The sequence below is a fragment of the Myiozetetes cayanensis genome, unplaced genomic scaffold, assembly GCF_022539395.1.
Source record: "Myiozetetes cayanensis isolate MyiCay16 unplaced genomic scaffold, myiCay2020 scf30, whole genome shotgun sequence".
NCBI lineage: Eukaryota > Metazoa > Chordata > Aves > Passeriformes > Tyrannidae > Myiozetetes > Myiozetetes cayanensis.
The window spans coordinates 4,576,986-4,592,234 of NW_026087522.1; the positions used below are offsets into that span (position 1 = coordinate 4,576,986).

Below are 15,249 nucleotides of genomic sequence, written 5' to 3' on the forward strand. Positions count from 1 at the left end.
GCCCGAGGCGCCCGCAGAGCCCAGACTGTGGCAGATGGGTTTTGATGGAGACCTGGAGCACGACCGGAGGAACCTGGAGCCGCAGGAGGGATCAACGTCACTCGCTGGGTTGTGCCTTGGCACGAGCAAGTGGCCACCAAATCCAAATGGAACTGCGTCCCAGCTCCCTGGATGCGGGCAGGAGGCCGAGCCCCCCGTCCTGCAGAGCCGAGCTGGGGTGACGCAGCCCTTCCCCACCGCCCGCTCCACCCATGGCAGGGCAACGCCTCCGGGCGCTGCCGCAGAGTGGTGGCACCACCAGGGCACCACCACCCTCCTCTGGACCCAGCAGGGCGCTGGTGGAGCACAGTCTTGCCTCCCTGCACCCGCAGGAGTTCTCAGGCTCCCCTCGCCCACCCTGCTGCCGGTGGAATCCCCCCGGCCACCCACCGTGCTGGGGGCAGCGCTGATTTACGACTTGTTGTTGCTGCCACCGAGCAACTACTGCTGTTGCTGCTTCCTCCGGACTTCCCTGGCTGCCAGGATGCCCCCGACGGGCGGCAAGGCGCTGCTGGAACTGCCAGGCCTGGGTGGCAGAGCGTGGCTCCTGGGGGAGCAGCGCTGCCAAATTGGGGTTCTAGCCCTTTAAATCCGATCCGGTACTGCAAAAAAAAGGACGAGCGAGCAGGAGAGAGCCTTCAGACTCTTTTAATTAAAGCTTGTACCATATTCCCTATTCCCAAGCCACGGCAGTCACTCCAGCTTCTCCAGGACATCTCGGGGCTCTCCGGCACCGGCGACATGGATGGGGGGAGTCGCTCACCTGGGACCGGCGGCAGGAGGTACGCACGGAGGGACGGGGCTGCTTGCATGGCTTCTCCCCCTCTCCTGCTGGCAGCTGGAAGCATCCCCCTGGTTTGTTTTTGTTTTTTTTTTCCCTGTGTTTTCCTTTGCTGGAGAGAAAGTCTGACGCGATGCTTGTGGCTCTCGGGGCAGGAGCATCCTCCCACCGCACACCTGGGGGCCAGGGGCTGCCCCGCTCTCTCCCCTCCCTCCCTCCCTTGAAATAATTAAGGGCATGACCTCGAGTTGTGTTTGGTTTTTTTTCCTGCTTTTTTTTTTTTCCCCTCCCTCGCTCCTTAAATCCCAGAGCTGCCATTCAGCAGAAGATAAGTTGGGCTGCCCGCTCCATAAATCACGGCAGAAGTTGGTTGCGGTCACGCTCTCGCCTCCGGTTGCCCCCTCTGGCTCCTCTCCCTCTGCCTCCCCAGGTTAGGAGAGTTTTGCCATATCCTTCCATGCGCATTGCAGAGCATTTCTTCCGAGCCTCACGGACCAGAACCCAGGGTTATTAGGAGAGACAGCGTTGTTTTCACGCCGGAGTCTCATCTCCTCAGCAGAATAAGCTTTAGCTGGGCTTATAAATCACCCTTCAGCAGGAACATTGGGCATGGAGAACATCTCACTGCTACCTGCCCCAGCATCAACCTGCTAACCACCCCAATATTTCACTGCTAACTCTCCCAACATTTACTTGTTAACTCCCCCAATATTTAACTGCTAACTGCCCCAACATTTACCTGCTAACTCTCCCATTTTACTGTTAACCACCCCAATATTTCACTGCTAACTACTCCAATATTTACCTACTAACCACCCAATATTTACCTACTAACCACCCAATATTTAACTGCTAACTACCCCAACATTTCACTGCTAACCAACCCAATATTTAACTGCTAACCACCCCAATATTTCACTGCTAACTCCCCCAATATTTAACTGCTAACTACCTCAACATTTAACTTCTAACTACCCCAACATTTACCTAATCACCCTTATATTTCACTGCTAACTCCCCCAGTATTTAACTGCTAACTACCCCAACATTTACCTGCTAACCATCCCAGCATTTCACTGCTAACTCCCCCAATATTTAACTACCCCAACATTTCACTGCTAACTGCCCCTCTCACCCATTGATTTTCCCAGTGAAATCAATGACTGAGTGATCTCTCTGGTTATATTTCCACCGGGCTATTTCTTTAAATGATGTATTATGCTTCCTTCCTCCCCGGCTGGGGCTGGTGCATCATTAGGGTGCCCTGACCCCAGTGAGAGCCCGTTTTTCTCTTGGCAGTGGGTCCCAGGTGAGGTTGGGTCTCTCATCCTGCCCAGATCCCCGGAGGGAAACAGGCTCTGCCAGGAAACATTTGTCCCGCTGCCTAGCTGAGGTTAATAACACTTTTGACAAATAGCAAAGCTCCTCGAGGCTTGCAATAGGGTTGGAAAAACAGCCACTAATCTCCCGGAGAAGAGCTCGCCCGTGGCCACCTCTCAGTAAATCAGGGGCCGAGCTGTGGGTGTGCGACATCAGCACAGCAAAACAACCCCTTCTGCCAAAGCCCCAGCAACAAACCCGGCCTTGCCATCCTTCCCCAGCGCTTGTGTGGGGAATCCTGAGGGCTCAGCACGGCCCAAAGCCCACGGGACTGCGGGACTGGGTCGGGTAAATGGGGTTTTTTCCTCCTCACTGCCAGTGTTTGCCGTAAGTGAGAGAGCAACGGGACGGGGAGCTTGGGAGTGAGCAAGGGAAGAGGAGCCGTGTGTCGGTGTAGGAGCAGCTGAGCAAGAGCACCTGGAGGGCTCAGGTGCTTTGTGGGCAGTGAGACACTTCAGCTCGAGCAGCTGAAGGAATGAAACTTAGAGAGGAGGAGGCTGAGAGCAAAAGCAAAGATGCCAGGACGGAGTGAAACCCCCAGCGCAGCTCCGGGATTAACTCATGGGCTGCAGGGCTGTGGAGGGAAAGGGATGTTGTGTTCATTGGTTTTCCTGGTCAGGGTTGTTTTCCTCAGTGGTTCCCATCGCTTTGGTAGAGATTTAACCATTTGTGAGTTTTGGTGACATGAGGAAGAGCTCGGCCCCTGTGTCCCAGACGTGGGATAATAACTCCCTTGTTCCCAGCTTGCAGAACAAATGACCTGGCAAGGAAACCTGAAAGTGCCTGAAAGTCAAAAAACCTGTTCCTGTGGGCTGAGCAGGGCAAAGTCTTCTTGGGTGAAGCCCCTGAAACCTGGTTCCTCCACCCAGCAGAGTTGGAAAACTCAGAGTGGGGTTTGAAAACCATTTGAAACCCACCAAAAAATATAAGCAGGGTGAGGAAAGACGAACAAAATGTACATCTTGGTTCAGCAAAGCATCTCCAGCCTTGGAGGGTGGGGAGTAATTATTTATAGTGCCATCAGCAGAAATAATGGGATGAAATGAAGGGCTGAAAAGTTTTGCTGACTCTCAGGGAATGTGTCCTGGCAGGGATGGATATTTCCCGGGCCCAGCCCTTCGCATCTCCAGCGCTCCCAAATGTGCAGCCTGGAGAGGCAGGGAAGGGACCCACAGGGAGCAGCTGGGCAGAGACACAGAGCTGAGCCCACCACGAGGATGGAGCTTAAATACCAAGCTACAACTTCCCCCCTGAGCCACCTCTGCTGCCCAAGCCTGGATTTATCTCCTGCTGGATTTTCCTGAGCTGGGACAGGAGCAGCCTCCATGACGGGGAAGGGCTGGGTGGCCAGGTTTGGCTTTTCCATTCTAATTCTGTGAATATTGAGATTAAAAAGGGAGGGAGGGAGTAATCTTGGTAACTTCTGAGCTCAGCAGTAAGTGGGATTCAGTGCTTTGTCCTCTGTAATTAAGCTCTGAGTTGTGAGTCTCAGTGACGCTCTTGAACCCGATGACAAAAGGATTGGAAGGGTTGGCAGGCAGGGAATTGCTCACCTGGCACCACTCACAGTCGAGGTGACCTGGGCAAGGTTTTCTTTTCTAAATTGAGGAAATTGAGTTTGGACTCTTCTTTGTGGCTTTGTGGTGATGAAAAGGCCCCTTTCCCCCCTTTTTATTTTAACCTTCTTTCTTCATCTGGGAATGGTGAGTGGTGTTGAGGTTGTCCCTCCCCATCTGAGGCAGGTTCTGAGGTTGTCGCAGGTGGAAAGGGTCAAGTCATGGGCCCTCAGCAAGTGTGGCAGACAGACACAAATATCATTCCTAAAATCTCTGTGCCACAAGTTTTCAGCAGTCCCAGAGCCCTTTCCTTCCTCTGAGGGCTCCTTGACAACCCCACGAGAGAGCAGTGCCCAGGTGGGCACAAAGATCTGAGCTTCCCTGGTCCCACCAGGCCGTTTGCTCCATCCTGCCTGTCCATCTCCAACCACCCAAGACTTTCCAGCTGCAAACAAGAGCTGAATTTCTGAGGAACAAGCAGAAAAATTCTATTTTTATTGCAGGTAATAACCTTCCTTACTTCCTTTGCTCTGTACAGGCACAAAAGGCATAACTCTGATTTTTGCTCTTTTCTTCACCAGTCACCTTTAAACAAAAGAAAACCTGGAGCAGGAAGGGACCAATATGTATCTGATGAAGATAAAACCTAAATTTACTACTTCTAGCTGCTAGAAATTAATATATTCTCCTACTCAGAGCAAGGGATGTGTATCAAGCCCATTCTACATCTCTGGCAGAATATTGCAGTTTGAATTAGTGTGACAAATTAAAACCAGTCTACAGAAGTCCTAAACTGTGGAAGTGGATCGTGTGAATGAAATTGCACAGTTGTTAAGAGGAATGTTGGAGGTATAAACATCAGGGTGGAGGGATCAGAGCAGCCAGAGCCAGGGAATTCAGCAGGATCCAGATAGGGATCGAGAGAACCTGCAGGGCTGGATCATCTGCTCCTCTGTGCTGATCGGCCGGGGGGTTTAGCTGGGTTCAGGTGGCCTTTCAGAGCAGGTTAATCCACCTTAATGCCACAGCCTTGTCTCCTTTGATGTTTTTACCTTTTTTTTTTCCCCTCCTTCAGGGTTTGTTTCCCTCTTTGAAAACAAGGCACTTCCAGTGTATTATTTTAACCCCCTGTTTTAATGGAAGGAGGTAAAAGGCTGCCCAGACAATGTCAACCTTTCCACGGCCACCCAGAGACTGCCAAAAATCAATTGTCTGCTAGAGGCTGATCTTTAAATAAAGTTAAGCCAAACTGTAGCAGAAGCCCTGGGGATCCTTGAAAGCAGGTTTTCAGGGAAGTCCTGGGCAGATGTTGCCCAGTTTGATGGAGGTTTCACCCTTTAAATCCTTTCGTGCTGCTCAGGAGCTGAATGACTCTGAATTCCTCCTGGCTGCAGCCAGAGCAAGGACTCCACTTTGAGAACTGCTTTGGGAGCCCAAGGCTCTGTTTCAAAGTGGATTAATGAACCCTCAGGAGCTGCTGATGCTTGGCTGGAAGTTGGCGGGATGCCCCTGCTGGTTTTGGAAAGGTTTCTCTTGGAGGCTCCACTGCAGGAGCAAAGGCAGGAATGGTCTGGCACACCCAGACCTGTAAGTGGAACAGGAATCTACAGGGAGGGTACTTTTATTTGTGCCCCCTCATTAACCTGGTAGGGAGAAACAGCCCATGAAGCTGGGAAAGGATTAACTTGAGAAGAGCAGACGTGTCCCAGGGTTTAAGAACAGCAAAGCTCTGGTTCTTGAGAACAAGGAGGTGCTCCAGGACTGGTGCTGTCACAGAGGAGTCATCAAGCCTGGCTGCCCCTCAGATCTGCTGCTTGCAATGATGTGACAGCACAGCACAGCTCCAGAGCTGCAGGAGGGGAACCCTGGAGGGTGTCACAGAATCCCAGGATGGATCATGTTGGAAGGCACCCCAGTGGGTCACTGGTCCAGCAGGGCCAGCCCAGAGCACATGGCACAGGATTGTGTCCAGAGGGCTCTGGAATATCCCCAGGGAGGAGACTCCAGCCCCTCCCTGGGCAGCCTGTTCAGAGCTGGGTCACTGCCCAGGGAAGAAGTTCTTCCTCCTGTCCAGCTGGAGCTTCCTGGGCATCGGTTCCTGCCCGTTCCTCTTGTGCCATTGCTGGGCCCCCCCAGCAGAGCCTGGGCCATCCTCTGCCCCCTCCCTGCAGCCCCTGACACACCCTGGGGAGGGCCCCTCTCAGTGTGTGCTCTGCAGGCTGAACAGCCCCAGCTCCCTCAGCCTTTGCTGGGCAGGGAGATGCTCCAGTGCCCTCCTCATCCTCCCAGCCTGCGCTGGAGCCGCTGCAGGAGCTCCCTGTGCCTGCTGTGCTGAGGAGCCAGAGCTGGGCCCAGGCCTGCAGATGTGCCTGCCCAGGGCTGGGCAGAGGGGCAGGATCCCTCCCTGCCCTGCTGGCAAAGTGTCAGCACGGTGGGGGCAGGGGGGTATCCATTGCTGGCTGATGGCTCCAGGAAAGGGTGAAGTTCTTCTGTCCTGGTGATGGAGATGAGGTTGTTACAACGTGTGTTACACTTGTTAATGTGCTGTAATGTGTGAGGTGGGATGGTGCCAAGAAGCTTCTGTAGGGTGGCATTGCCCCCTGGCACTGCAGAGCCATCCATGCAGAGCTGTGGTGTTTTTGTCAGTTCCTCTAAAGGAGCTTCCATCCAAAAACCCATTTTGTGGAACAAAAGCTGCAGATCCAAGAGCTGTTGTAATGCTAATAACACCAGGGGGATTAATCCCAACCAATCCTGGCCTCAGAGAACAATCCAGAGCATAACCTGGTGGGGCAGGACCCCCACCAGCTGGGGGGGTCAGACTCAGCCAGGAGCCCCTCTGCTCCCACCCATTGGAGCCTGATCCCACTGCCAACTGAGTTCCTGATGACCATAAAGAGTGGGAAAACAGATTCAGGCATTTTAGATCATCCTCACCCATAAAAAACCAGCTGGAAGAGTAGATGGGGTTTTTTTCTCCCTCAGATTGGCCCGTGGACTGGAGGTGCAACTTTGTCCTGTGACCTGATTGAAGCAGCACGATCTTACAGTGTTTTTCAGGATGTCTGATAAATATTTTATCCCCTCCTAAAATGTAGACTTGTAAAAGATGGGCTTTCTCTCCAGGGCACAAGGAGAAGATGGATCTGTGGAAAATGCTCTCAGTGCTCTTTAAACCCCAGCTGAACTGTGTGACTGCAAGGCAGAGGGTTTATGATGAGGTGGCGTGGGCTTAGTCCAGGTTTGGCACAAAAGGCAGCAGGGGCTCCACCTCGGGGCTCATTTAAAGCTTGAGGAAACCATCACAGCTCTGGAGAGGCTGAGAGCAGCCAGAGGCACCAGGAAACCTTGAACAGTCCTGCTGATCCCTTTTTCTGACCCTTTTTCTGCCCCCTGGCAGCTGTTAAAAACCCAGCAGACCTTGTGGGTCAGAGAGGGACACCCCAAACTGCACAGGTGTTTCTGGGACCTTGGGAGCACACAGGGGGCTGCAGACCAAGCTCACAGAATCCTGAGGGCTTGGAATGGAGCTTAAAGATCATCCAGTCCCAACCACCACGGGCAGGGACATCTCTCACTAGACCAGTTTGCTCAAGGCTCAACCTCGTCCGTGGCCCTTTCACTGTCCCACAGACCCCCCCTCCCCTGTGGGTCCCCCTCCACGTGATCTCGTGTGCTGCCAGAGAAAAAACTTGAAGAAAATAAGGTTTGTTCCCCAAAAATGCTGGCAGTGTGTGTGGGAGGAAGCTGGGAAGGAAGGACAAAGCTGGAGACACGTGCTGGTGTTTCCCTGCTGCTGAGACACATCCCCAAAGGTGTGGAGAACAGTGCTGTGATGCAAAACACCCCTTCATCAGTGTTGGTACAGCACAGCAGGCTCTGGGTCTAAGACTCAGAGCCCAGGACTAATCCTGGGGCCTGGAGAAACCAGAGTGTGCCAGTGTGCCTTCCCCTTCCCCTCCCTGAAAGTCCCTTAAAGAAAAAAAAAATGAAAGTCCCTTAAAAAAAAGATATTTATTTTTTCTGATGCTATTTCCCAAGTCAGATTCACCATAAAGGATTTTAAAGAGCAGATTAGCTGAGTTTAATAGTGTGAATTATGAGGAGAACCTGCTCTGTGCAGAGCACAGGGTCACCGTGGATGATTCACCAGGCTTTTTCTTGAACATTAGTTAAACACTTGCTGTCACAAATGTGATCCACATAAAATTGCTGGAGGATTTCTTCCAGCTCTCAGTGTCCAGCAGCTGCAGGAGGAAACATTTTCTTGCCTGTCAGTAGATGGAAAGCCACAGGGACTCAGGGCAATGGTGTTGGAGCTCCTTTACTTAAGGGGACTTTCTATAGTGAGGACGAATTCGCCTCTCACCTGATCTCCTGGAGTGCAGCCCACACCTTCTCCTCCAACTCCCCAACTCCTCTCAATCCCTCCTGGAAAATTCCTGAGCTGAAGGCCGTGTCTGCCTCTGTTTCAATGCATTTTACTCCTCCTTGAATCTGTTTCTGCTTCTGAGCACCTCGACGTCCTCCTGGAAAAGCCCAACAACGTAACTGGGCCCTGTCTGCAAAAAAAATCATTCCTTGGGAGTTTCATCAGGTGCCTCTTAAGTCTGGAGCTGTGAGGAACAGCAAGTCCTTGCTGTCCATTCGTTTTCTCCGTGGACTTTCTCCCTTAAACCTCTTGTTTTAATAAGTGTCTCCTCCAGCCCTTTCAACCCCCTCTCTGCCAGACTGAAGGGCCCTGAAGTGTCAATGTATTTTTGTGCACAAGCCACTCTTCTGTCTCTGTCCAGGCTCAGTTCCCTCCTCTCCCCTTTCCTTGTTGTGTTATCTCCCTTCTGCAGTGCCCTGAGCAGGGATTGATTCGCCCTGTGGGTGCACAAGGGGTTCACACAACAGCAGAGTTTCAATTTTGGTCTCTATTTCTCGCCCAGACACATCTCACATTATGTTTTCCCATGGCTGTGCTGAGTTTGCAGTGGATGTTTTCCAGGCAGCATCCAAGTTTCTCCCAGTAAGTCCTCCCTGAACAGCAATTCCTGGTTCAGAGCTCTTCATCTGGTAGGAGAGCACGGGGTGTTTTCCTCCTGTGCATTTGGCACCAAAATCCAGCTCTTTGTTCCTCAGACACTGGAGTTTGTGAGTTTGGGTTGGTTGTTTTGGGTTTTTTTTCCACAACTCTTGCAACCAGCTCAGGTTTTGCTCATCCTGATTGATTCTTCATCAATTAACTTCGTCCTCTCACTCCTCACTCTCCCAGGGAATTTCCAACAAACCAGTGGCTGTTTCCCAGGGCTTGGGGGTTGTAGATGGAAGTTACTTCCATTATGGAAAACTGTCCCTCTTTGTTCCTTCTTTTCCCACCTCCTTCACACTGAAAACGATGCCAACCCCCCCCTCCCCCCTCCTGAGTGTGTGTTTTCCTCGGTGATCATTTTTCAGCCCCACCAAACCTCCTTCCCCTGCTGTTTCTGACCAGGTTCTGCTGACACCTCTTACAGGTTGCTGTTCCACCCCATTTTTGGCCTGTCCCACTGTTCCTTCCTGTGCAATTTGTCACATCCAGGCATCCATTCCCTCTCTGAACACACCTGGGCTTTTGGAGTAATGCCTTTTAACTTCCCTGCTCTGCTGCACAACCCTTTTTCCCTTTTAACTCTGGTTGGTTTGGCAATCTATGATTATTCCAGGCTTGAAATAGAGAGTTTAAAGCAGTTATTTTAATCTTTTAACTTCTCCCTTTTTATTGCTTTCTCGAGCAGCTCCTTAATTTTTAACGCAGTTGTACAAAAATCGATATATTCTGTATTTATATATTTAGATATATTTAATGTTTTTAATATATAAAGATGTGTGTATATATGGTGAATATATATATTTACAGGCATGTGAGCACTGCTTATATCCTGCATTTCAGAGCCAAGTAGAGTTTGTTTTCTGCTTCCAGAGCCAATAATTTTTGCATTCAGTAATTATTTATGGTCTCCAGAAACTATTTCAGAGCTCATGCCTCGTGAGGTGTGGTAGGTGGAATCAACCCAGTGAGTGCCCTGGGTTCACAGAGCCCACCAGGAGCCTCTTCCCAACAAAATCCCAGTGCCAGTTGTCCTCATGTTTTGGACTTCCAGTGGCAAAACTCTTGAAGACAATCCCTGTGAGCTGTGCTGCACCATCCTCCCTGCCCTGGGGGGCTGATAAACCAGTGAGTACAGCTGGGTTCCAGTTCTCAGTTCCAGCTGGACATGGGGTCTCCAGTCACTGGCCAGAAGAACCCAGGGTCGTGGTGTGAGTCAGGATTGCAGCTCTTTGCAGCACCCCTGGGTACCACATCAACCCAAGGGATGCCCTCCCTGTCTAAGCCACACCTTCAGAGAGCAATAAAACTACTCACAGGTGGAATCCACTGTATTTGAATCACAGAATCACAGAATCATTTAGGCTGGAAAAGCCCTCTGGGATCATCGAGTCCAACCATCCCCAGCACTGCCCAGGCCACCACTAATGATGTCCCCAAGTGCCACATCCACAAATCTGTTAAACCCCTCCTGGGGTGGGGACTCCCCACTGCCCTGGGCAGCTGTGCCAGGAAAGGGCTTTCCAGGAAGGATTTTTCCCTGATGTCCAACCTGCCCCTCCCCTGGCACAGCTGAGGCCGTTCCCTCTCCTCCTGTCCCTGTTCCCTGGGAGCAGAGCCCGACCCCCTCCGGCTCCCCCCTCCTGTCAGGGATTGCAGAGCCAGAAGGTCCCCCCTGAGCCTCCTTTTCTCCAGGCTGAGCCCCCCCAGCTCCCTCAGCTGCTCCTGCTGCTCCAGCCCCTTCCCAGCTCCATTCCCTTCCCTGCACAGCCCCTCAGTGTCTCTCTCGTCCTGAGGAGCCCAAATCTGCCCCCAGGATTTGAGGTGCAGCCTCACCAACATCGAGTGAAGTCACAATATTGACACCAACACTTGTGCACTGATGAGAATTTTAAACCCCCTTTCTTTTGAAGACACTCCTGCCTCGCTGTGACAGTGGTCAGATTAGAGGCAGCAGGACTATTCAGGCAGGCCTAAATTAAGCAATAATTGAAATGTTTGAAGGAAAATGAGTCTGGCTGTCGGGGTCAGCCTTAAATATGTTTTGCTAACAGCTTGCAGGAAAAAAGTTTGATGAAAATTGCAGTGCTGTGTGAGAGAGGACTGGCTTTTATTTCAAAGTAAAGAAGCAGAGCAGGAGAGGAAGGGGGAGGACACACAAGAGCACAGTTAATAAGATGTATAATCAAATTAAAACTTTTGCACAGTGAGGTAAACCTGCAGGGTTTAAATACACAACATATTTTGTTTACCAAAGCCCCAGAATGTTTGAAAGCACCTTTGACTAATATATACCTCCTGTGCTTTATGGGGTATTTATTTAATGTAGATAAGTCAGGGAAATGAAGCACCTTCTGCTAAGTAATGACTCAAATTGCTGCTGAAAACCAACAGAAGCAGAGAAAAAGTTGTTTTAAAGAACTCAAGAGCTGCCAGCCAGGCCCTGTCTCAGAACAACGGGTAAATTCAAATGCAGCAACTTCACTTGATGGCACATGAGGTGAGGGGAGTTGGGTGTTCTGCTAAATCTTCACATTTGCTTTCCTGAGCCAGGAAAATCAGCTCCTGATTTCAACAGCAGCATCAATTTTGTGCTGTAACAGCCCCAGCTCACTCAGACTCAGGAGGCAGGAGGAATTCCTGCATGGAAAGGGTGGGCAGGCACTGGAAGGGGCTGCCCAGGGACGTTTGGAGTTCCCACCCCTGGAGGTGTCCAAGGAAGGACTGGAGGTGGCTCTCAGTGCTCTGGGCTGGGGGACAAGGTGGGGATCAGTCACAGGTTGGATCATCCTGGAGGGTTTTTCCAGCCTCAAATGTGCTGCCAGAGCCCTGAGGGCACTCATTGCCCTCAGCACCCTCACCTGGGTCCCACCCATGGCCAGGAGCCCATTTCAGCCCTGGGCCCTCAGACCCAGGTCGTGCTGTTTGTGCCATTTCCTTGGAGGGATCTCAGAGCTGTGTTGGAGGTAGTTTTGCTCCCAGCCCGTCTCCTGGATGGACCTGCACTGTGGCTTTGTTTTCAGGCTCATCTGCTCCTGCCTGAGCTTTTTGGGTGGAGCTTGGACTTAATTTCTCACCTTTTCAATGACTGTTACCAGCACTTTGAGTTCAGACCCCGCAGGACTTCTTTGGGAGTGTCACCCTCGGCCCCTGGTTCTGTTCTTCCCACCAGGGAGCAGATCCATCTCTGTCACTCCCTGACAAAGCCCTTCTTGACCTGCCCTTCCCTCTCTGAGTCTGTCCTGCTGAGGAAGTGCTGAGGAAGAGCCAGCACGAGTGGCAGTGCCGTGGGCTGGGGTTGAGTTCGGCTTCACAGCCCCAACCTCCAGGAGCTGATGCTGCTGCCGAGGTCAGCAGGAGGATGTTGGGGACGTGGTTGAAGAGGCCTCCTGAGCTGGAGATGAGCACTGTGAGCTCAAACAACTGCTGAGCTCCCTCCAGTCGAGCCTGGCCATCCCTCAAACGCCCAGCTCTTGAGTTGTACCCCCCCTGCTCGTCACAGGCTGCAGCTCTGAGCTCAGAGCAACTCTCTGCCATCCTACACTTGGCATTCCAGCCAGCCTCATAAACACCTGCCTAAGCTCAGCTCAGCTCCAGACCTGCCAGATTTTCACCTAAACCCTGTTTTGTTTTGTTTTTTTGTTGTTGTTCCCTTGCTCTTGCTTTCGTTCCTGGTCGGCTCTTTGAGGGCAGGAGCCTCTTGCTGTGCCCGAGGTGACAACCTGGTGCTTCCACCTTCTCCCAGCAGCACCCCTGGGGAATTCTCTGCAGTTCCTCGCAGGAAATTGGGTGAAGGGGAGCAGCAATAATTTGCAAGCCCTTGCCAACAAAAATCTCTTTCATTTTTGGTGTTGTTGTGGTTTTTTTTTCTCCTGCCCCTACCTTGGCAAGGCTCTTTCCTGTTTTTCTTTCATTACATGGCAAAGGCACAATAGGAACAGGAGGTCAATTATTCCAAATTCACAATTTCTAATTTTTGTGGCATTGCCAGTTGCCTTTTCTAAAGGCAGTGAACAATGTGTGAAGTCCTTGTTGGGTAACACACATAATTAGACTGTTTCTAAATTTCCAAGAGCTTTTGGGTACTCAGCACACTCCTTCCCTAATATCCTGTGGCTCTGCATTTGTGCTAATAAACTGAATTGTGTCCAACTGACCCTGCAGATTTTGGGAACAATATTGGAAGGCAAAGAAGGAACAGCTGGAATGGAAGATTCTGTGCAAGAATCCCATGTGTGGATTTAGAGAAAAATACTATTTTTGTCAAAATTCTTCCAGAAAAGCTTTACAGGAGAAGGGATAAGAAATGATTGTTATAGACCCACGAGGTCAGATAAGGGGGCTTGATGGACAGGGAAAACAGGAAATGCTGCCTTAGAAAGTAAAAATGAGTGAAATTTCAGCTGGGGAGGGGGAGCTACAGGGAGGAAAAGTGAAAATCTCAATCAGATTATGGCCAAGCTGACAGCTCTTTCCCTCTGCCAAAGTGGTACCTCCTGGTTTCGGTCAGGGAGCAGTTTTGGGTCAACTGGAGCAGCTTGAATTTGCCAATTTCAGATTTAGAGGAATTAATAATTCCTTTGTAATTTAACAAGTCACTTAATAATTTTATTCCAGCAGATCATTTTAGTTTGCATGGGAAGTTCAGAGTGGAGAGCTGAGCAATCCCCATCTGTGGGCTGGGGGCCAACAAGCCCCCAAGGGCTGCTGGAGGTGCCTGGATGGGCCACAGACCCAGCCCAGGCTCAGGTCTGAGGTGTGACCCCCTTCCCCCAGCTCTCCCAGGGCACAGTCAAGGTCTTGTGGTTCTTGACCACGTGAAAATTGCAGTTTGCAGCCCTCGACCCAGAGGGTGGGAGGTGGTGGCTGAAGGCATCTCCCTACTCCATTTGCAAGGTCTTGAGCCAAGGATTTTGGCCTTCAAGATCCAGCTGGGTCTTTCCCTCGTGTTCTCCTGCTGCTGCTGCCTTGCACTGCAGGAATAATTGGAACTGAATAGTAAGAAAAATACCACAATTTACTGTCTGTTTATTCCCGGTGGGATGAGATTTATGAGCTCTGCACTCTGTCCCAGGGAGTATTGAAGCTTTTCTCGTAACAGGAGCCAAAGCAGCTCCTGATTTCTGACAGCCTGGAGTTTAGGCCACGCTCTTTGCTGCTCCAAATCTGTCTGACTGGGCTCTCAGGCACTTGAGACAGTAAAGCAGCAGTTTGTACGAGCAAGTCTCAGCAGCTCAGCTTGGTAAAGAGCAGGTTTGGTGCTTCCCAGTCCAGACTTTCATGCCCCAGCCCAAAATCCAAATTAATCTCAGGTGCCAGCTCTGCTCTCAGACACTCAGGGGTTGATTAAACCTTCTCCTTGTCCCAGTGTTAAAACGCCAGAAGGGGCTCCAAGGGGCACTGGGTGATCCAGGCAGGGGGGTTATTTCCAAAACCCCAAAAAACAAAAGCCACAAACATCCCAAGACAGAAAAAACCCCAACCAAAACCAAAACCAAAGCAAACAAACAAAAACAACAAAACCCACAAAACAAAACAAAAACAAACAAACAAAAAACTCCCACAACCACCAAAAAGACTCCAAAACAACCAACTCCCAAAACATCCAATAAGCAAAAATACAACCAATTAAAAAGGAGGTCACCTGCCTCCCAGTGGAAACCAGAGGTTTCTGGTGAACTCAGCCTTTCTGGTCAGACCTTCTTGGCTTTTATTCACTGCCAGAAAACGAAGTGGTTGTCACCAGCCACCACCCTTTGGCAGACTTGTTCTGCCTTCACTGGCTTCAAGCCACAGAGGAATTTGGGATTGAGTCAAGCTGAACTTCAGGTTCTGCTGAGGGGATCAGGAGAATGAGAAGTGTTACAGTTGCTTGTCTCCCCCACAGCCTCACCGTGACCAGGCTGTTCCCCAGCCTGAATCCCTCTTGAAAATGCTGTCAGAGGGAACTGAAGGCATTTCAGGAGTGCTCATGGTGGGGTATTTCCATATTTCCATGTTTCCATCCCCACCAGGAGCAGGGCAGACTGAGCTACACCCAACCTTCCCACCCTCTCTCCAGGTGCATTTCTTCAGCCTGTTTTCCAGCTCAGAGGGCATTTAAGAAAATGATCCTTCCATCCAAGTGTCTGTGAGCCACGTCAGACATCCTGGGTGTTCCTGGGTGCCCTGAGAAGGGCAGTGCTTGGTGCATGGAGGGGTGGTGCTGCACTGCCTCCTTCCTCCCAGCCCTCTCCCACACCCCTGAGCCTCTCCACTCTGCCCCGCCTCCCCTAGGAAGGAAAACGAGATGTGAGAGGGAAAAAAGTACCGAGGAAAATCTGGGAATCCAGATGTCTCAGCATCAGTCCAAGCCGTGTCCTTCCTGGCTTGTAACGGGGAGCTTTGGAGTGATGGAAAGCCCTGACCCGCAGCCAGCC

The 15,249-nt window shown here is 51.1% G+C and overlaps 1 protein-coding gene across 2 annotated transcripts in view; it reads left to right on the forward strand.

The window, feature by feature from the left end:
- The first annotated feature begins 298 nt into the window (after positions 1-298).
- Positions 299-15,249, forward strand: part of CALN1 (calneuron 1) — a 159,040-nt gene continuing 144,089 nt past the window's right edge. Inside the window, exon 1 of one of the 2 annotated variants that reach the window (XM_050325666.1) lies at positions 299-821. The gene's annotated coding sequence lies outside the window, so the exon portion shown is untranslated. Of the gene's footprint in view, positions 822-3,413; positions 3,552-15,249 lie in introns of those variants that run through there. The other variant, XM_050325667.1, reaches the window with a different exon arrangement.